Source organism: Myotis nattereri (assembly GCF_964212035.1).
Source record: "Myotis nattereri genome assembly, chromosome: 10".
Lineage (NCBI taxonomy): Eukaryota > Metazoa > Chordata > Mammalia > Chiroptera > Vespertilionidae > Myotis > Myotis nattereri.
Window position 1 is genome coordinate 52,853,344 of NC_138085.1, and position 22,794 is coordinate 52,876,137.

The window sequence follows — 22,794 nt, forward strand, 5'->3', positions numbered from 1 at the left end:
ACTTGATTATGTCATTTCTCAGGCCTCAGCTACCCATTCTGTACAATGGGGACATGTGTTAGTATTGCTCACCCAATGAGCAGGTCAGCTCCTCCCAGCCAAAGATCTAGTCTTCCCCAGCCAACCCTTTCCTACAATACTGCCAAAGTGGTTATCTCAAAATTCAACTTAATCAGGTTACCACATTATTATGCAGCTTCAAACAATCCATTTGCTTCCAGTTGCTCTTAGGATAAAGCCCCATTATCCTTACCATGGGCCTCACTGCCCTGTAAGATCTGCACCCCCCACCCCCACTCTCCACTTTACATTATACGCTGCCCACACACCACCTTTTTTGGGGAGTCCTCACACTATCTTGTGAGCCCTTTGCATTTGCCCATGGTGTTTCCACTGTCTAGGAATCTCTCTCCTCTCTGCCCTACCCCAGTGTACTTCAGCTCAGTCATAACTTCCCCAGGGCACCTAGTAAACCTGTCTGACAGAAAAGCTCACATTTCATAGCTTTACTTCTCTTCCTCATTCTACTTACATCAGCAGCAATTAATTCTATATAATAAAAGGGTAATATGCAAATCAACCAAACAGCAGAACAACTGGTCGCTATGATGCACACTGACCACCTGGGCCGGGGGGGGGGGGGGGCGGGGGGGGCAGACACTCAACACAGGAGCTGCCCCCAGCCCACAGGCCCCAATAGCCCCGCAGGGAATGGGGAACCGAGGGTGGGTGGCAGTGGATGTGGCAGCGCCAGGTCAAGGCCCCCACCCTGCAAGTCACCCCACACACAAAGGGCAACTGGCAGCGGGGGATGGGGCTGGCGAGCAGGTGGGAACGGCCAACCTCTAGGTCCATCCCCCCAGCTGGCAGGCTCCGATCACCCGATGGTGAACAGGGAACTGGGGGGGGGGGGGGCGGGGGGCGGGGCGGGTGACAGCAGGGGGTGGGGCCAGCTGCCAGCAGCTGGAGAAGATGGCCTTGATTGCAGGCCAGGCCTAGGGATCATAACCATGCATGAATTTTGTGCACCGGGCCTCTAGTTTTATAATATTTCTGTAACTAATATCTCTGTATGTCTTGTCATCGTCCCCTCCACCTGCTAAAATGTAGCCTCCATAAATGCAAAGGGTTTTTTTTCCAATTGCTATCACATGACAGAACTTTGAAAAATCTTTTTTTTTCATTTCTCTGTATTATTGAAAGTATTACAGATGTACCCTCTTATTTCCCCCATTGACCTCCTCCACCCCGCACCTACCTCTCAAAGCCCTTCACCACACTATTGTCTGTGTCCATGAGCTATGCATATGTGCATATAAGTTCCCCAGTTAATCTCTCCCACCCCACCCCTGCCTTCCTTCCTGAGATTCAGCAGTCTGTTCCATGTGTCTATGTCTCTGGATCTATTTTGTTCATCAATTTATTTTGTGCATTAGATTCCACATATGAGTGAGACCATGTGATACTTGTCTTTCTCTGACTGGTTTATTTCACTTTGCATAATACTCTCCAGGTCCCTCCATGTTGTCTCAAATGGTAAGAGATCCTTCTTTTTTACAATTGCAGAGTATTCCATGCTGTAAATGTAACACAGTTTTTTATCCACTTATCTACAGATGGGCACTTGGGCTGTTTCCAAATCTTAGCTATTGTAAATTGCACTGCTATGAACATAGGGATGGAATGATGAATGAATGTTATCATGTGCCTCCCCCCAGAATACCACAGACCCATGTGACTAACAGATGCTCAATGAATCCAGTAGACTTGAATTGACTACAAACATAACAATGATACGGCATTTAGATTCTTGTCCTGTACCAAAAAAGAAAAAAAAGAAAAGGTATTATGCCAGATCAACTAAGAAAGTAAGAAAGTCAATGCAAAAGAATATGTTGCAAATTCTAAATTACAGTGTAAACATAAAGACCTGCCTCCACTCTTTTTAGAAACAGCTGCAATATAAATACATACATAAAATACAAAATACAGGGTGTTTTTGTTACTGGCAGATTATGGAGCAAATTAGTAAGTTAAATTCTCTAGAAGGATTTAAACACAGTCAAATCCTATTAAAATATGGCTTTAAAAAACAAACAAACCAAGGTTTAGCTAACCAAGAACAGACTTGTCTGGGTCTTGGTTTCTTCATTTCTAATGAAGGAATCTACAAAACAATCCTTACCATCCCTCAAACTCTGAGATTATGACAACTAACACTATAACAGTGAAAAATCAAGAAAGTCTACATATGCTCTTTGCAAAGCTAGTCTACTCTATGCACACTGACCAGCCTCTGCAGGTGAAACCCTGAGGAAGCCCAAGTTCATCTCCCTGGTCTACACCCTCTTTCATCTAGAGGTGCCTTCCTTCCTGCTCACCTCAGCTTCTCTTTGCTCTCAGAATAACTGGCAGCAAGATTAGTGTAAGTCCCTGTGCTCCTTTTCCTTTGGGGCATTTGCCTTTGAATCTTCTCTCTCCATGTGGTGAGCACTGTGTCCTAAGCCTAGGGGAAAAGAGTCCAGGCATTAACACACTGGTGGAAGATGTGTGTACAGAGCAGGGACCCTGTCTGCCAGCAAAGGCTGCTTCCTTCCTCAGCTTCCAAATGAGATCAGCACCTCTTAGGACAAAGGGCAGGTGAAGGAAGCTTAGAGAAGGGGCAAAGCTCCAACTCAAATATTACCTCTTCAGACTTTGTTCAAATGCATTCATGCATATGTCCACGAAAATCTATATGGCTGAAGTCTCTTGTAAAACAGAGGCACAAAAACCCATTCTTGTAATATTTGAAACTATTTGTTATTATTTAACACATTTTGAACTTGCAAAATAAATCATTTCTTGGTCACTTTAAACAACAAAATCACCTTCTGGGTGTGCAATATTTTAAAAAATAATTTACATAAAGTATTTCAAGCATTTATATGGAGGGTTCTCAAATTTTTGCAAAATCTACATATGAGCAAAATGCAAATTTTAAAAGTACACACAATCATCAATTACTTAAAATACTTCTTCACAATATCTTCTTGACAATGATATTATCCATTAAACAATGAATAATTACATGCTATAGTATATCTAGTACATATATTATATATTGCATTATTATCATGACATAGTACCTTAAATAACTATTTTCAGCATTTGGGAACATTGGAAGAAAGATTAGATAAAACAAAGAATAAATCCAAATAAAGAACAAAATTTAACTGAAAATTAAAATTTGGAATAATTCTACTACAAAAGACCTCACTTTTTTCAACTTTTAAATTCTAAAATATTAATATTTTATGATTCTGTGTTTATGGAACTTCCTCTACATTTTGAAATGAACTGTATACACTAGAAATGGTATTCTAAATATAAAGATTTTAAATGATACCTAAAAGTAGTCATTAAAAATACAAAAAGTTTAAGTATAATGCAAAATAGATTCACACTTCTAGAAAGATGTAGCATTTTGATAGCATTTAGTCAAAAGCAATGCCTTTCTAGTTCCTTTATATTATCAATTGATATATTGTCTTCTATACAAATGCAGCATGAGCTGCTGTACCACACTTAATTTAATTGATTTTATTATGATTAGGCTTGTTCATTTTTTTTTAGAATTGATTATGCTAGAGAGAGGATAGAAAAAGGATGCTTTGAATGCAATTTCTTTTTCTAAAGCAAGAGCTTAACACATTAAAACCTCTATTTTTTGGAAAGAAGTAAATTTGTTGTTTTTATACATTTAATTAAACTACATTACGGAAAAAAAAATCCTGAGAGTTGAGAACTTTCCAAAACATTTATCATTTTAACTATGAAGTTGACAAAAACCCATACCAAATGACATGCAATTTCCTTATTTTGTAGTATTAGTCATTTGGAGTGTAATTATGGAGTTCCTCAACCCACACTTTCTTCTGTTGATAACCATTAAGAAAGGACCTACAATTCCTCATTCAGTTTACTCAAATTTGATAGATTGCAGAGTAAATTTCTTACCCCAACATTACTGTTACAATGCACAGGAGTTTAACTGTAGTTAGCGACTTCCATTCAGTGCTCTTTTTAGCATCTTATAGTAAAGGCGTGGATGAGAAGGAGGGAGAAATAAAGCTTTGACAGATGGTACTCAGCGTTTGACTCCTGCTGAGCTCAGCAGGACCTGTGGTTTCTAAGGTTAGGGCTGTCAAAATGGCTCTGTCTATCAAGTGAATAACAAAGTGTAGACTGCCTGTCTGTTTCCTACAAAACTTAGATTACATGTGCCAACATTGTCAGTCTTTCTGCTGATTTAATAACTTCCAAGGAGAAGGACTGAGGGCTCACTATTTAAGAAACTACATGGAAAGAAAGTCTCAAGGGCTGAAAGAGGTAGGTTCAGATCTCATTTCTTTCTCTTTAGTTTCTCTCTAAGTTTTCACAACTTGAAAAGGATTCAAAAGCCACCAAAGTTTCTCTTTAAGCTAAAAGCTAAATGTGAAGCTTTCAAAATGAACTTAATGATGACTCCTTCTCAAAAGGGTAAAATGTTTTTATTAAGAATCTTTGGGGTGGTTATTCAACTAGAAATATTAACAATGAAAAGGAAATGTTTCTATTATGAAATACATTTATGTGTTTAAATGTGTTTGTCAGGGCTTGATTTTTCACCTTTCATAGCTCTTAATATTAACACCACCTCTTCTTTTTTCTTTCACCTCTGTCTAAAGTCTTCAGACGATCAGAGAAAGTATTTGATGGTGAAAGACAGAAAACTGAATAATGTCATCAAAATTTTCCTTTTGTCTTTTGCTGTTGCAGCTACTTTTCTTGGTAAGTCTGTTTTGTGTTTTTTTATGCATATTTTGTGATTTCAAGATTGCTATTGACCTCCTGGGGTTCTAATGAAAGGCCTATTGGTGGATTCACAAACCCAGGCTTTTGATTAAGAAGATGCTAAAATTAGGATTGTGGTAGTGCCTTGAATAACATACTTATTGTATTTTAATGTTTAGCTTATAACATATAAAACAAAATTTCTGATTGTTATGTCAAAAGGACAAAGTAAAATTACATGTGGAATTTTGAAAGCGACAGAGTTGGACATGCTTTAGTCTTGTCCTGTTACGAGGCTATCCATTGCTATTTTTGACAAGCTGATATAAGTACACATCTTGTCTTTTTTTCTGCTGGCTTGAGCAGACACATCCACTCATGTGGTGGTTGTTCCATACAGCATGACTGAGAGAAGACATTATTGCTGTACTGTTTCTTCAGTTATATTCTTACTATAGCTGAAGAGTTTTCCTCTGCAAATACTTAATTTATATTAGTCCCATGATCATAATGGCAATGTTATTTAGATTAATAAGTATTACTATTCCTAGTACATTTAGTTACTTTAAACATTTAAAAAAGTTTTGAAGTATTTACCTTCTTCTAAACCTTAAAAAAAATCCAACCCAGCAGTCTCCCTTCTGAGACACTACATAAAAGATATTCAGGAAATGTTTCTGAATTGAAAAAAATAGAATATGAAATATTAAAAAGAAGAATTCTTGAATTGAAATAAAAGGGTACAACTTTTACATCAGATTATTGTAAGAAATTACCAAGTACCAATTGAGCATAAACCCTTTCCCAGTTGTGCTTTTTTATCTTGGAAATGTATGATGCTTTTAATCAATTCTGTGGACAATAATGATAAACAGAAATTTGAAAAAAAAATCCTAAATCAAGATGTCATTTTCTTCTTTTTCTTTCTCTACCTCTTTGCTTGCTTTGTTCAATAAGGCAGTTTCTAACCTTCTTTCTAACAACCTATAGCATCTCCCCAAAGGAGTTTTTATTAATGGTAAACTTGCTGAATCATATTTGCTTTTCATGTGTTTGCATTTTTGAAGTCTCTGTGGGGTTTCTTCATGTGTCTCTGGGGAAAGTATGCTTGTGTAATTTCATTTGAGTTCATAAACTACAGGCCCTGGAAATTAAATCCATCCTTGGCAGAAAGTCAGCAATCTTAGAGAAAGGAAACAGAACTAAAACAGATATGATGTTTGAGAACTGTTATCATACACTTAACCAGCCACCAAAACCATTTTGGATTTAACCTACAGCACTGGCCAGAACTCTGGAGCCAAGAAGTCAAAATGTCCAGGCTTAATTAATATAACTAATATGCTCTAATTATACTAGACCCTTCAGTTATTTCTATTTAGTTTTAAATTGTGGTAAAATACACATAACTTAAAATGTACCATCTAAACCATTTTTTAATTTACAGGTCAGTGGTGTTAAAGACATGTTGTTGTACAACCAATCTCCAGAACTCTTTTTATCTTGCAAAAGAAACTCAGCACTCATTAAACAACTCCCCATTGCCCCTTCCCCAACCTCTGTCAACCATCATTCTACTTCTGTCTTTGAATTTGACTACTCTAGCTATCTCATACAAATGGAATCATGCAGTATTTGTTTTTTGTGAGTGGCTTATTTCATGGTTCATCCATGTTGTAATATGTGTCAGAATTTCCTTTTTTTTTTAAGGCTGAACAGTTCCAGTGTATGTACATATCACATTTTATTTATTTATGCATCCACAGATGGACACTGGGTTGCTTCCACCTTTTGGCAATTGTAAAAAAATGCTGCTTTGAATATAGGTGCACAACCTTTGGTGGCTTTATTTTAATCATTATTATTTCTTTTAATCCTTACCCAAGTATACGTTTTTTAATTATTTTAGAAAGAGAGGAAAGGAGAGAGAGAGAGAAAGAAGAAAAAAACATTGATAGGAGAGAGAAATATTAATCAGTTGCCTCTCATTTGTGCCCCAAGTAGGGATCAAACCGCAACCTGGGTATGTGCCCTGACAGCAACTAAACGAGTCATGGGACGATGCTGCCACTGAGTCACATAGGGCAAGGCACCTTCACTTGTTTTAGAATGTGACTGTTGCATGCTACAGAGTAAATAAAGATCACAGCATATACTGGATTTAAAAAATCACATAAAATTGCAATAATAAAAACATTAGCCAATGTTTGTCAAGTGCTTACTATGTGCCAGGCACTGAACCATGAACATCACTGGTATTAACTCTTTGAGAAATGTACTGTTATTATCCTTATTTCATAGAAGTGAAAAGTGAAGCACAGAGAGGTTGGTTAACTTGTCCAAAGTCACTCAGCTAGTATGTCACTAGGATGCAAATCTGAGAAATGGGAGGCAAGAGTCTGCCCACTTGGTGGAGGAAAAAAATCACAGCCAAAATCAAGTAATGAAGAACTCCTTGACCACTGCAAAGGGTGTGGCCTGGCCAAAAGAGCATTCAGACAGGAGCCAGAAAAACCATTTCTATCACCACCTACCTGTAGGACTCCTAACAAGACAACTACTCTCTACGGGCTCAGTGCTGTGAAAGGGAAGTTGAATTGGGTGTCCTATGGTCTGTGGTTTCTAACAATCCTTCATTCCAAATGAGATTTACTACCTAATACTTTATAACTTTGAGCATCGTTTCACCTACTTGGAGATAATGATGCAATTTTAAATTTTTAAATGTGTGCTTATGTCTCTAAATTTTGATAATGAATAGTTTCTGATTCTCATTCTACTATATCCAGTCGTACCGCTCTAACGAAACTAAAATGTAAGAATGCAATGACAGGACCCACAAGAATGTATGAGGTAAAATGAGGTTTCTCTTCCAGAGGGTCTCTAGGTGTGTCTACCCCAACAAACACAAAGTAGAGTATTGTGACCAGTGCTCATTTAATATATAGTCACATAATTAGGATCATATAATCCCCAACGCCCTGCCACTGAGTCCCCAATGAGAGGAGTGAATCTGAATGAATCCACGTTTTCCTCTTCACTGTCAAAATTTATCACTTTATTGTATCTCTAAAAACATGATTGTAGATAAGTACCCTCACCATCATAAATAGTTTTACTAGCTCTTTTGGTTCTATGGTGATGAATTTATGTTATAGATCTTTCTGTGTTCATTTTCAGAGCACAACCCTAATTCTTATTGTAGTGATTAAATTGGACCAGAGGAAACAAAGGAAAAATATTTCTCAAAGAAAAAATTTTAAAGCATTTTAAAAATCCTGACGTCCTAATGAAGAGCATTTGAATGCCATTGACCTAATTTATAAGTAGGTGCATGTTTGGAAACTCATGAAGTACACTTGCCAGAAAAGGCCTCGTTAGCCAGGCTCCAAAGAAGCCTTGAGTTGTTTGAATTCTGTGCAAATCAAGCGACAAATGCTTATTTAACCAAAGTCCATGAATTTCAAATAGAGTTCAGACAAGTGATAGATCAGGTCTGTATTTTTTATAAGTGATATCGGCAGGTAAAGTGCAATATTAATTTTTAAAAATGTTTTCATTTACTTTTAGCCAGCATTTACAGCAGGGTTGATGATTTTATTTTAAACCAAATTATTACAATGGAAGCATCCTCCATATTCCAATTCATGAATTGCTATTTGACAGACAGTAACTACATTCATCCTTTAGCCAAGCTAGAGTATTCTGTGATACATACTGTATCTTCCATTTGTGGTTTCAGAAGGTGCAAATTCTCTAAATCAGACAGAAGAGGGAGCTAACCATCTGGAAATTAACTGATCCTTTCAACCATATGTCAAATAAATATAGAAAAAAATTCTAATATGATCAAGTCTTTCTTTGTTTGGTCTTGTATTTTATAGCAAAACTATAAATTTTCTGGTACATAAAAACAAGAAAGAAAAAAAAAAAAAACAGCCAGCAAAGGCAAAAAACATTGAACTAAATTAATGAACAGGCAAAATATACAAAACATTAAAAGGTCAATTAAAAATACACTCAAATTTTATGATTTGCTCTCACATTTTATAGTAAAATGTAGAATCAGAATACCTCCCCAAAAAGGCCAAAATAATATTGTATTCCATACACATCATCAGTATTTCCTTGCAATAACTCCTGATCATGAATGAAACTCTCACTTTAAAATTGATAACATCTGGAAATAATGGCAAAATTGAAAAACTTTTGGGCTGCATCTGTCTTGAAAATGCTATGTAATAAGATTTACTTAATATATTTGAAAGGAAAAAAAAATGTTTTGTTCCCCAATTTGTTGCAACATCTGAAAGTTCATGAGGTTATGACCCCTCTTTAAGAAAGCATCTCCCACCACCTGCAAATACCCCAGGAAAAGCAGTTGGAAACAATAAAACACGTGCTAGTTAACTGTTACCAAGGAAACGGTTCTGGTTCACCAATCTGAGCGCCTGCGCTTCCAGTGGCTTTGTCCGAGGGAGACATGGGCCAGCTGTTAGTGAATAGCCATTGTTATAGATCATCAGGAAATCACAGTCAGCAGGCAACCCAGCCCCACTGGAAATTTATTTCTCATATTTGTTCATTGCCAGGGCAATCCCCCATCTTTAAAACATCCCCTTAGGCTGGGTTAACTAAATAACACCCTATACCAGCAGGGTCGTTTAAAGGAGCAAGTTGCAATATGGTCTTTTTGTGCAGCAAACAGGAATCTAACTTTGATTCCAATTGCATCACTCTCCACTGGGATTACAGAGCAAATATCTGAAGTCAGTACCCCTTGCCTTGATTGGCCACTTAGATACACCCGTCCCCTCCCCTCCCCTCCCCATGCCCCCCAAGAGCTTTCAGAGATCATTGGCTTAGCCCTTGCTAATGAAGGACTCGCAGAGGCAATTTGGAACTGCCATCGGGGAGGGTCTCGGCTTCACCACCACACAGGCTTCAAACAGAACAACCCCACTTTTATGAGTATTATATTTTTATTACCTTATAAATTCATAGATTTTCTTTGAATTAAGATGGCATTGCTTTTTTAAAGTTTAAAAAGCAACAAGCTCCAAATACACCCAATTATCAGACTCATTTTGATAAAGAGACTTATAGACTTCTAGTTTTCCATGTGGCACCTAAGGAGTTTAAAGTCCCCATTCCATCTTAACAATAAGTAATAACACGAATAAACTGAAAAATCAACAACTCATCTCAGATTCATCAGAGAAGTGAGTTCACTACCCCCAAGTATTGGAAAGACAGGTGAAAATAGAGAATCACAACTTACTAGAGAGAAACCTGCACTGGAACCAGTGCCAGGGGAGGGAAAAAATGCAATTGATGAATTGCTGGAGACTCAGTGTAGACAAGTCTGAGAGTTAAACACTCCAGTCATAGAGGGGCCCCCACACTTGTGAGTTTTACCTCTGGGAGCTCAACCAGATACTCACTGTGTATATCAGAGAAAAATGTCCTCATGCTTCCAGCAGGGGAAGGAGCAGGGGAGAGGAACCACTTTGAGATACTCTAGTCCAGAGCATTGTGTTCTTCTTAACAAGGCCTACCCTCGGGGAAAACGATTTTATCAGAGGTCTAAGCAGCTGCTGTCTTATCAGAGCCCAGCTGAACTGGGGAAAAGGAAACTGAACTCCCTCTAGCCAACCTGTTCCACCTGGACTGGGAAGCACTGGTGAAACTCACAGTTCAGGGGGACAGGCTCACCAAAAGTCTGAGTGTTCTTGACTATAGAGTACTTCCTCTCTCCCCACACCTTACCATCATCTTAGTAAACACCTATTTTCCACAGTTTCTTTTATCCAGTACATTGTGTCTATCTTTCAACAAAAAAAAAGACAAAGCATACTAAAATGTAAAATACACAGTTTGAGAACCAGAGTCAGATATAGCAATAGTGTTTGAATTGTCAGGCCAGGAATTAAAAAACAAACATGCAAACAATCTATGATAAGGGCTTTACTGGAAAAAATAGACAACATGCAAGAACATATGGTCAATGTAAGCAAAGAGATAGAAATTTTAAGAAAAAAAATCAAGAAGAAATGCTGGAGTTCAAAAACATCATAGCAGAAATAAAGAATGCCTTTGATAGGTTAATTAGTGACTGGACACAGCAGAGGAAAGGACCTTTGAGCTTGAGGATAGGAAAGCAGAAACTTCCAAAAATGAAAAGCAAAGAGGAAAATGACTAAAATAAAAAAGAACAGAATATCCAAGAACTGTGGGATAAATACAAAGAGTATAACATATGTGTAATGGGAATACCAGACATAAAAAAAGAAGAGAATAGAAGCAATATTTGAAGCAATAATAATCAAAAGCAATTTGATTTTTTTTCTTAAAATTTCTTTCTCTTTGCTTACATTGACCATATGTTCTTTCCAAATATTAATGTCAGACATTTAACCATAAATCTAGGAAGCTCAGAGAATATCAACAGGATAAATGAAGGAAAAAAAAACAATTATACTGTCCGGCTGGTGTAGCTCGGTAGATTGAGTGTTATTGCCCTACCAACCAAGAGATGCCGGGTACATGCGCCAGTTGCATGTTCAGACCCAGTAGGGGATATGCAGGAGTCAGCTGATTAATGTGTCTCTCTCATTGATGTTTCTATCTCTCTCTCTTCTTCTCTAAAATAAATTAAAACATATGTTTTAAAAACACTACTACACCTAGGCATATCATTTTCAAAATTCAGAAATCAATTATAAGAAAATCTCCGAAAGAAGATAATAATTACCTTACCTATAAACAAAGCAAGGTTAATAATTTTATTAGGCTTATTCTTAGAAAGCGTACAAGCAAGAAGAGAGTGGAGAAAATGGTTAAGACAGAGACTATCAGAGTGTATCAAAAAATAAAACCCAGCCCAGCCAGCGTGGCTCAGTGGTTGAGCATCGATCTATGAACCAGGAGGTGTCAGTTCCATTCCCAGTCAGGGTCATGCCCAGGTTGCAGGCTCGATCCCCAGTGTGGGGCATGCAGGAGGCAGCCGATCTATGATTCTCTCTCATCCTTGATGTTTCTATCTCTCTCTCCCTCTCCCTTCCTCTCCAAAATCAATAAAAATAAGATCTAAATATATATCGTCTATAAGAAATCCACTTTAAACATAGATATACATATAGATTAAAAGTATAAAAGGAAGTGAGAATAGCTATATTAATTTTAGAGAGCAGACTTAAGAGAAAATACAGTGGGGCCTTGACTTACGAGTTTAATTCGTCTGTGATGGAGCTCGTAACTCAAATTACTCATATGTCAAATCAAAAAGTGAACGAGTGAGACACGTGATGCTGGGCTGATGTTGTGGCATTCACTGTGACGTTCACTGCGCCAACTAGCGGTGGGGTATCTGAAGCTGGCTTGTAACCCGAATTTTAGCTCACAACTCAAAGCAAAAAATCGGCCAAGAGACGGCTCATATCTCGAAAAACTCGTTAGTCGGAACACTTGTAAGTCAAGGCCCCACTGTAAAGTTATCAGGGGTAAAGAGGGATAGTACATAAGGAATGGGTTAATTATCCAAGAAAACATAACAATATTTAATATGTGCACCTAACAACAGAGCATTAAAACACAAGAGGCAAAATCTAATAAAAATGCAAGGATAAATAGATGAATACACTATTTTAGTTGGAGACGTTAACACTTTATCAGACATAGACAAACTCAGCAGCCAGAAAATCAGTATGGACATAGTTGAACACAATATCACTAACAATCAATGGGAAATTATTGACATCTGTATACTAGTTCATTCAAAAAGAGAAAATTACACATCTTTCTCAAGCTCATGTGGACTATTCACCAAATATACCACATTGTGGGCCATAAAACACACCTTATCAAATTTAAAATAATTCAAATGTGCTCTCAGGCCACATTGAATTAAACTAGAAATCAATAACAGAAAGATAACTGGAAAGTCACAAAACACATGGAGATTAAACAACATACTCTTAATATATGAATCAAAGAAGAAATCTCAAGAAAAATCTAAAAATATTTTGAACTTAAGCAAAATGAAAACAAAACTTATCAAAAAATTTTTTGCTGCAGTGTAAGCAGTGCTTAGAGAAAAATTTATAGCATTGAATGCATATTCAGTTGGCCCTTGAACAAGGGAGGGGAAGTTAGGGGTGCCAACCCCACCCCATGCAAGTGAAAATCTAAATGTAACTTAAGTTGCCCCTTCACATATGGAAATTCCCAACATTGAATCAGAAATACAATTGGCCCTTGAACAACACAAGTTTGAACTGCATGGGACAGTACAAACCCAAGTTGTGCAAGGATGAACTATATTAGAAAAGAAAACTCTAAAATCATCATGTAAGATTCCACCGTAGAAAACTAGATAAAAAAAAGTAAATTAAATCCAGTGTAAGCAGAAGAAAAGAAATAAAAATTAGAGCAGAAATCGGTAAAATTGAAAACAGGAAATCAATAGAGAAAAATAAACAAAGCCAAAAGCTGTTTCTTTGAAAAGGCCAATAAAATTGATAAGCCTAATGAAGAAAAAAAAAGAAGACACAAATTACTAATATTAGAAATGAAAGGGAGGACATCATTACAAATCCTATGAACATTAAAAGTATAATAAAGAAATATGATGAACAATTCCATGCCCATTAATTGGATAGCTTAGATGAAATGGACTGATCTTCCAAAACTTACACAAGATGAAATAGATGATCTGAATGACCTGTATCTATTGAAGAAATTAGATCAATAATGAAAAACTTTCCAAACAGAAAGCACCAGACTCTGATAGATTCACGGGTAAATTCTACAGAAGATCTAAGGAGGAAATTATACCAATTCTCTATAATATCTTCCAGAAAATAGGAGGCGAAACACTGTTTAACTTATTCCATTAGGCCACCATTACTCTAATACCAAAACCGGACAAAGGCTTACAAGAAAATAAAACAATAGACCAATATCTCTCATGAGCATAGATGCAGAAATCCTCATCAAACATTAAGAAATTCAGCCCTGGCTGGGTTGCTCAGTTGGTTAGAGCATCGTCCTATACATAGAAAAGGTTGTGGGTTCAATTCCCAATCAGGGCATATAAGTAGGTTGTGGTTCGACCCCCGGTTGTGAGGCGGACAGAAGGCAACCAGTGCATGTTTCTCTCTCATATCGATATTCTCTCTCTCTCTCTCTCTCTCTCTCTCTCTCTCTCTCTCTCTCTCCCTCCTTCCCTCCTCTCTTTCTCTCTCTAAAATCAATTCAAACATATCCTGGGGTGAGGATTGAAATAAATATATTAGAAAATTGAGTGAACAATATATAAAAAGAATTATACACCATGACCAGTGGGATTGATCCCAGGAATGCAAGGCTGCTTCAACATTCAAAAAAATCAATTAATGTCATTTATCACATCAACATACTGTACTAAGAAAAAAATCTCATGATTATATCAGTTGATGCAGAAAAGCATTTGACAAAATTTAACACCTATTCATGATAAAATCTATTAGCAAACTAAGAATAGAGAGGAACTTCCTCAACTCTATAAAAAAATATGCAAAAAAAAAATGTACAGCTAATGATAGGAAACTTTAAGTTTTCCTAAGATCAGAAACAAGGCAAGGATCTACCCTCTCATCACTCTTTTGAACATTGTACTGGAAGTCTTAGCTAATGCAGTAAGACAAAAATAAAATAAAATAAAAGTACACAGAGTTTGGGGGTGGGGGAATAAAACTGCCTTTGCATATGACATGATTGTCTACATAGAAAATCTGAAGGAACTAACTCTTGGAACTAATAAGCAATTATAGCAAAGTTGAAGGACACAAAGTTAATAGCTAAAAGTCAATCACTTTCCTATATACCAGTAGAATTTGAAATTAAAAATACATTGACATTTACAATAGCACCCCCAAAAGTGAAATACTTAAGTATAAATCAACAAAAAATACATATGGGGGAAAAAATAAAAAACTCTGATGCAAGATTTTGAGAAAAAATGGAATAAATGTAGAGATATTACATGTTCAAGGATAAAAAGATTCAATAATGTCAAGATGTTAGTTCGTACCACTTCATCTATAGATTCAATGCAATCCCAATCAAAACCCCAGCAAGTTATTTCATGGATATTGACAAACAGATTCTAAAGTTTAGTATTTGAAGATGCAAAATAGCCAGAATAGCCACGTCAATATTGAAGGAGAAGAACAAAGTTAGAGGACTGACAATATCCAACTTCAAGACTTACTATAATGCTACAGTAATAAAGACAGTGTGGTATTGGTGAAAGAACAGACAAAATGGAAAGATGGAACAAAACAGAGCCCATAAATAGATCCACATAAAGATAGTCAACTGATTTTTTACAAAGGCACAAAGGCAATACAATACAGCAAAGGTAGTCTTTTCTACAACTGGTTTGGAACAACTAACTGGACATCCACAGGCAAAAAAATTAATCCATAAACATACCTACACCCTTCACAAAAATTAACTCAAAATGAATCACAGACCTAAATTAAAATATACAGCTATAAAACCTCCTAGAAGATAACATAGAAGAAAATTGGGTGACTTTGGGTAGGACTTTTAAGATACAACACCAAAGGCACAATCCATGAAATAAATAAGTGGGCTTCATTAAAATTAAAAACTTCTGATCTTCAAAAGACAATGTCAAGAGAATAAGAATACAAGCCAGGGACTCAGAAAAAATATTTGCAAAAGACACATCTGATAAAGCACTGATACCTAAAATATGCAAAGAACTCCTAAAACTCAACAATAAGAAAACAACCAGATTAAAAAAATGGGTTATTTTTAATCTCACCAAAGATACTTCACCAAGGAAGCAATACAGATGGCAAGTAAGGAAAAGACGTTCAATATCACATGTAATTAGGAAATGCAAATTAAAATAATGGGAGACCAATACACATCTATAAAATAGCCACAATCCAAAACACTGATTACCCTAAATGCTGATGAGGGTTTATAGCAACAAGAACTTTTGTTCATTGCTGGGGGGAATACAAAATGGTACATCCACTTTGGAAGACAGTTTGAAAACTAAATGTACTCCTACCATATAATCCAGCAATCATTTGTGCTCCTTGGTAATTACCAAAATAAATTGAAAACTTTTGTTCACACAAAAGCCTGTATATGGGTGGTTTTAGCGGCTTTATTCATAATTGCCAAAACTTGGAAGAAACTACAAAGTCTTTTATCAGTAGATAAATGGATAAATAAACTCTGGTACATCCAGACAGTGGGTATTATTCAGTGCTAGAAGAAATGAGTTATCAAGCTTTGAAAAGACATGGAAGAAATGTAAATGTATGTGAAAGAATCCAATCTGAAAGGGCTAAAATACTGTATGATTCCAACCTTATGACTTCCTGAAAAAGACAAAATTATGAAGACAGTAAAAAGATAGGGTTTAGGGAAGGAAGGATGAATATGTGGAACACAGACAATTTTTAGGATATTGAAGTTATCTCTCTATATAAAAGCCTAAGTGACTGTTATGATGGAATGACCGGAATGACCAGAACGACTGGTTGCTATGACATGCACTGAGCAGGCAGGCAGGCAAGCGATTAGGGGTAAGCAGGCAGGCAGGCAAGTGGTCTCGGATTGCAAGAGGGTGCAGGCCGGGCTGAGGGACCCCCCACCCCGTGCACAAATTAAGTGCACCAGGCCTCTAGTCCTATATAATAAAAGCCTAATATGCTAAGTGTCTGACTGTTCAACCATTTGACCAGTCGCTATGCATGCACTGACCACCAGGGGGCAGATGCTCTGACCAGTAGGTTAGCTTGCTGCTGGGGTCCGGCTGATCGGGACTAGGTGAGACGGGCTGGACATGCCCTGGAGCCCTTCCACAGTCCTTCCCAAGCCCCAATTGTGCACCAGTGGAATCCCTCGGCCTGGCTGTGCCCTCTCACAATCTGGGACACCTTGAGGGATGTCAGAGAGCCAGTTTCAGCCAGATCCCCACAGGCCAGGCTGAGGGACCCCAGATTCATGCACCAGGCTTCTAGTTCTGTATAATACTACAATGGTAGATATATGTCATCATATATTTGTCATAACCCACCCAACAGTAAGAATAACCCTAATTGAAACTATGGACTTAGAGCTGTAATGATGTGCCAATGTAAATTTAAAGATTGTAATAAATGTATCACTATGATGCATGATGTCCATAATGGGGGAAATTGTAGGTGTGTAGGAATAGAGTAACATTGTTTCATTGCATGAGACACATGGGAACTTAACTCTTGTTTATATCAACTAACCTATGGTAAAATTGGTCTCCTTACACATTTCGCTTAAAGTTGCAGAACCTATTGGCAACATTAAGTGCAGACTTATACTGTACATGGGAACTCCCTGTACTTTCACTCAATTTTGCTGTAAACCTAAAACTTCTCCAAAAAATAAAGTGTATTAATTTTTTAAAAATAGAGACTTCTCAACTTTACATCTTAGAAGTTCAGATTTAGGAGGTCTTGGCTGGGGCACGGGAATCCATCTGTTCTATAAAGTCCAAGAAGATTCTGATGGGCAGTCAGGGTTCAGAACTACTGGATAGATCTCGGTCTGCTGATCTTTCAAAATGTAACTGTACTGTTCGTTATTTTTAGACCTTTCATATCTTCTGGGCACAGTCTTATAAATTTATCTGTACTGATACATTAATATCAGATAATGCTTACATATAAAATACTTGCATTTCTAAAGAAGTCTCGCTCGATATCAGCGATGTGTAATTGGTATGCCAAAATAATTTTTAAAATATGTGATACCTGACTAGTCTTGGGCACTGACCTCGTCTCCCTTAGATTGTCAAATTAAAAAATGACAAAAGCCAACACAACAATAACATCCAGTGTGAATGAATCAAAATTATTATCTTTTTTAAATCAGATCAGCAAAAACATATATATTTTGGTGTGTCGCAGAATTTTAGTAATTAGTTTATGTGTGCCATGAGATGAAAAAGGTTAAAAATCACTGCTCTACATAAGTGCTTACACTAACAAGAGCTCTGTTATAGGCTGGCTATCTCTAAAGAGCCTAGTCACAGAGCTAAACTGATAACGCTATTCCAAAGCTCTGTGCCATCCCTTCCTTCCCATGGAGCAAAGAAACAAACAAGACATCAACAATCAGGAGCATGGCAACTATGATTCCATCATTCACAAGTTCATTTTTTTCAAAAGAACAAATAATACTATTAACTAGGCCCTGCAAGCACATATAACACAAAAAGCATGATTGGAAAATGAAAATGGCATAAGAAGCCTTCTCATTCTCCCATAACCAAAGTATACTAGTCCCACCCTTTGGAACTTAGATGAACACAATGAGGATCATGGAGTTCCTAACACTAGCCCCTTTTTTTCTACATAACCCAGAATGATGCAGCTATTTAAAAGGCAGTAAAAAAAAGATGAAAATGTTCTCCCTTGAAGTCCAGATGTTTTCTATCTTGCTAAACTCCAATTATTTCAACACATTATTTAGCTCCACTCACATCAGATCAGGGCCACCTGTTATATCCTCTGCACACTTAGGACAGATTTAATGTTAAGTTTGTATTGATGGTAGAAAGTCAGAATGCAATTGAGAGGATGCTTTTAGAGTCATCTTGAGGTCAAAGGATGTGTATATGGCAGATTACCAGATAATCAAGACACTATTGTGTAGCGTAAACATAATCAAACCTAATTTTGTTACTCACCATTACATGAATTTGGATATAATCCAGGACTAAAAAACTCATTATCTGAAGTAAAACTACATGTAAGAGAAGTATAATATAACACTATAAGACCATAAAGAAATTCTTTTGCCGAAACCGGTTTGGCTCAGTGGATAGAGCATCGGCCTGCGGACTGAAAGGTCCCAGGTTCGATTCCGGTCAAGGGCATGTACCTGGGTTGCGGGCACATCCCCAGTGGAAAATGTGCAGGAGGCAGCTGATCGATGTTTCTCTCTCATCGATGTTTCTAACTCTCTATCTCTCTCCCTTCCTCTCTGTAAAAAATCAATAAAAATATATTTTAAAAAAAAAGAAATTCTTTTTAAAGTTCCATTACAATGTATTTTAACATAGGAATATTCTTTATTACCAAGATGGATTTTTCATATTTAAATGCCCTGTTTGTTTTTATCTTATCTGAAATCAAATATATTCACTCTGATATGAATGAAATATGTGAATATATATATATATATATATATATAGTCATTCTAATGGTAAATAAGTACTTGCAAAAAAATAAATCCTAAGTAAATTCATGTCTATTCAGTAAATAAATGTTATTTACTGTTCCAGGAATTGTTCTTTGTGCTGAGATACACAAAGAATATACAATGGCCTTTTTGTAGCCAAATGTTGAAATAAATGTATAGTTAACACTAGAAAAATAGTGTTCTGGCAAAGAACAAAAAAAACTGATATCACAAAACTAACAAATTAGATTATTCTTGAAGCTTCTGAAATAATTATGACTAATTTTTCATTATTCCAGCACTTGAAAAATTAACAGCAGATGATATCATCAAACAGTGACTGGGTAGAAAAAGAGAGGAGGAAATAAATGTGAGAAGCACATATTCTCATTCTACTCATCTTTCTTGTGATTAGTTAGGCTTAACTGTAAATTAAGAAAGACACTGAGAACGCCAATTGCAAAGTTTGACCTTTAGATAAAATTGTTTGAAATTCAAGGATATTTACTTAGATTGACTATAAGGTTTTTCAGTGTAGCTAAAACACAAATAAGATTGGTTGTGGCTTTACTTTTCCCATTTTTCTTTATTCTCCATGGGATGTGTGGCAGAATTAGAGCATCCATTCTCATTTAGTCTCCTATCTGAACCTTTATTATAACTCCTTTTTCCCATTCATCTTTAATCTTAGATAAACATAGTTTTAAAATTTAACAGTCCTGGAAAGATCACTGTAGAAAGAAGAAAACTTTTTTCCATCTTATATACAACTTCAAAGTGGCAGACTGGAAAATCTCTGCAGGCAAATGTGATGTCGCTAAAGAAATCACACACTTACCTGTAGAGATTCTACAGTCTGACATCTTCAAGCATCAAACTGTTTCATCAGTCATGCTTTTCTGTATGCAGTTTCTGGACTCAAAATAAATCTGGAGTGGTCAAATAACCACACTATAGCTAACTTATTGAACTTCAGCTTCCTCTAAACCAAGGGGATGTAGCTGCCTCATGATGATTTAATCTTACCAAATTAAATGGTAAAATAATAAGGTAAGAATGGTTAAAATCAGTTGTTATCCAAGGGAACCTATTAGACATGCAAATTCTCACACCTGCCCTAGGCCTCCTGAATCAGAATCTCAGAGAATGAGGCCCTGGAAGGTGATTGAGGACCACTCAAATCAAAGGACCACTGGCTTAAAGAAAACAAAAAATTCTTGCTGGAACACTGAACTCGGAAATCTTTTGGTGTTCAATAATAGATGAAAAACATCAGACAAGCCCTGGCTGGTCGTTGTTCAGTGGTTAGACCATCAGCCCACAGACCTAAGGCTCTCAGGTTCAATTTCTGGTCAAGGGCATGTGCTTTTGCAGATTTGATCCTTGCTCAGGAGGCAACCAATCTCTCTCTCTCTCTCTCGCTCTCTCTCTCTCTCTCTCTCTCTCTCTCTCTCTCTCTTCTTCCCTCTCCCTTTCATTCTCTCTAAAAATCAATAAAAGAAATCCTTGCATGAGAACTAATTTTTAAAAGTCAAACAAATTAATGTCTGCATAAAAAATATTGTCTAGTATACATTTTTCTAAAATGATTATCTTAAAAATAAGCATAAGAATTAATAATGAAGAGAAACATATTCCTTTAACTCTTACTTTGCCAAAGGAATTGCAGAGCTCTGCTTATTTCCTTAGAAACAAAGAGTTAAGAAATCTAATTTAGAAGAAAACGTTTTCATGTTTGGGAGGATTAAAAGAGTACTGACGTCATTCAAATCATGAGCCATAATTCTTATTAAATTTTATTGCTACATTCTTCACACAGCTTTGGAAACTTATTCCTAAGAGCACAAAATATGTACTTAGACTGCACACAGAGAAGGAAAATGCTCTCACAATGAAATTATTTTAGCCTGACCCAATAATATTTGAAAGACTCACAACTTGTTCTCTATATAGCATATCATTTCAAAATAAAAGATGAGTTTATATAAATTTGCCTTTTGCAATATCCTTTATAATTTTCTCTCTTAACAGCTAAATTTGACTATGAAAGATCTAATTTCTGTATATAATACTAAAAAAAATTTCTTTTCCTCTCTGGTATTATAAAAATCTCATGGATGAGGGGTTAAAAATAACAAAAAACAAAAATTATAATTTAATTTGACTTTGAATGGCAATGAATAAAATACACAATTAAATTCTTATATGTCAGAATGTAGTATCTGAAATGTTGGTGTGCCTGTTAATAACTTCTGGTAACATGTTAAAAATTTATCTTCAGTTTCATTCTTAATGAATTCATTTTTATTATTTCTGGACCACACCAATTTCCCATGATGTGATGGAAAAAATTGTAACATTCATAATTGAATTAGATCACACACAAAATGTCAACTCACTCAGATTATAATAATAAAGTTTGGCTTATTCATTGAAAAGTGAAAGCTCAACTATGTCCAGATTCTGTAATGACAGTGCCAGAGATCAGCAAGATGTCTTAGATACTTCAAACAACCTGGAGGAAGTACATTTATTTAGATGAGACTGAAGAGGCTCTCTAAATATCAGGTTTCTTTGCTTTTATTACATTTAAATCAAGTCAGTAGTGATGCAATTGCTGATCAGAAGCTCCAACTGGCAGCCTTAAATGCCTTTGATAATAACAAAAAAATTATTAACCAATATATGCAATTTGATACACAAAAGCTTTCAAAACATGGGGTTCACTGGAGGAAACAATAAAGAGGAATTCTATAAATTTAGCACCCTCTCAGGCAGTAAGGGAGCTATAACTATCTGATATCAACAACTAATAGCGACTACTATTTATATTAAACATTCTATACACATTTAATTTTGTCCTTGCACAAAACTGGTAAGGAAAGTATTATTAGCAGTTCCATTTTACAAACAAAGAGACTGAAGCTTAGAGAGACATAGAGGGGAAGGAAAGACATTATCTGAGTCTGCACAACTGTACATCTGAGACAAAATGGTACAGAGGAACAAGCATAGAGCTGCAAGTCAGGAAATCTGCGTTTTGAATATCCGACCCCCTACCCCACCTAAGCCTCTCTGGGTCTCAATTTCCTCATCTTTAAAACAAGCAAGGTATCCTTTTTCTTGTTTTCTTTCCATGGCTAGGGAAACACTCGCCAGTGATAAATAACTGGAAAGATATAGGATGCTGTTATTATGCTTGGGGTGAACTGGGCAAGCTTTGGGGATGGCCTGGTCTCCTACAATACACTGCCTCTCCCCCCTACCCGCCCCCCCCCCCAAAAAAAGACCCACACCTGCATCCACTGCTGTGGAAACTACTGAAGGAAGTCTTAATTTGCCCTGGTCATAGCCCCACCCAAGAACACTGGCCTTCCGTCTTTGTTCATCCTCCTTCCCAGGTCTAGCCATGCACCTTTGTCCCAACCTGGTGATCCCAAAGCCACTCTTTCTTAAAGAAAGCAACAGCTTCTCCTAAAGCACTGTGCCAGACAAGGCCACATGGTCTTTCTCTTTTGACAGGGTAGCAGAGTTCCTCCTCTTTCTTTTCAAAGGATGACAGTTTTTCAGTAAATGTGTGACTGAAATAGACCAATGCCCCAGGGCCTATGGCTGCAATGTGCCACACCTCAGGAAACTGAAATTCCTAACTGGATACAATCCTGATAGACACTTCAGAAGTTCCATTATTCACAGAATCTTAACACTTCAGATCTGGAAAGGAAAAGA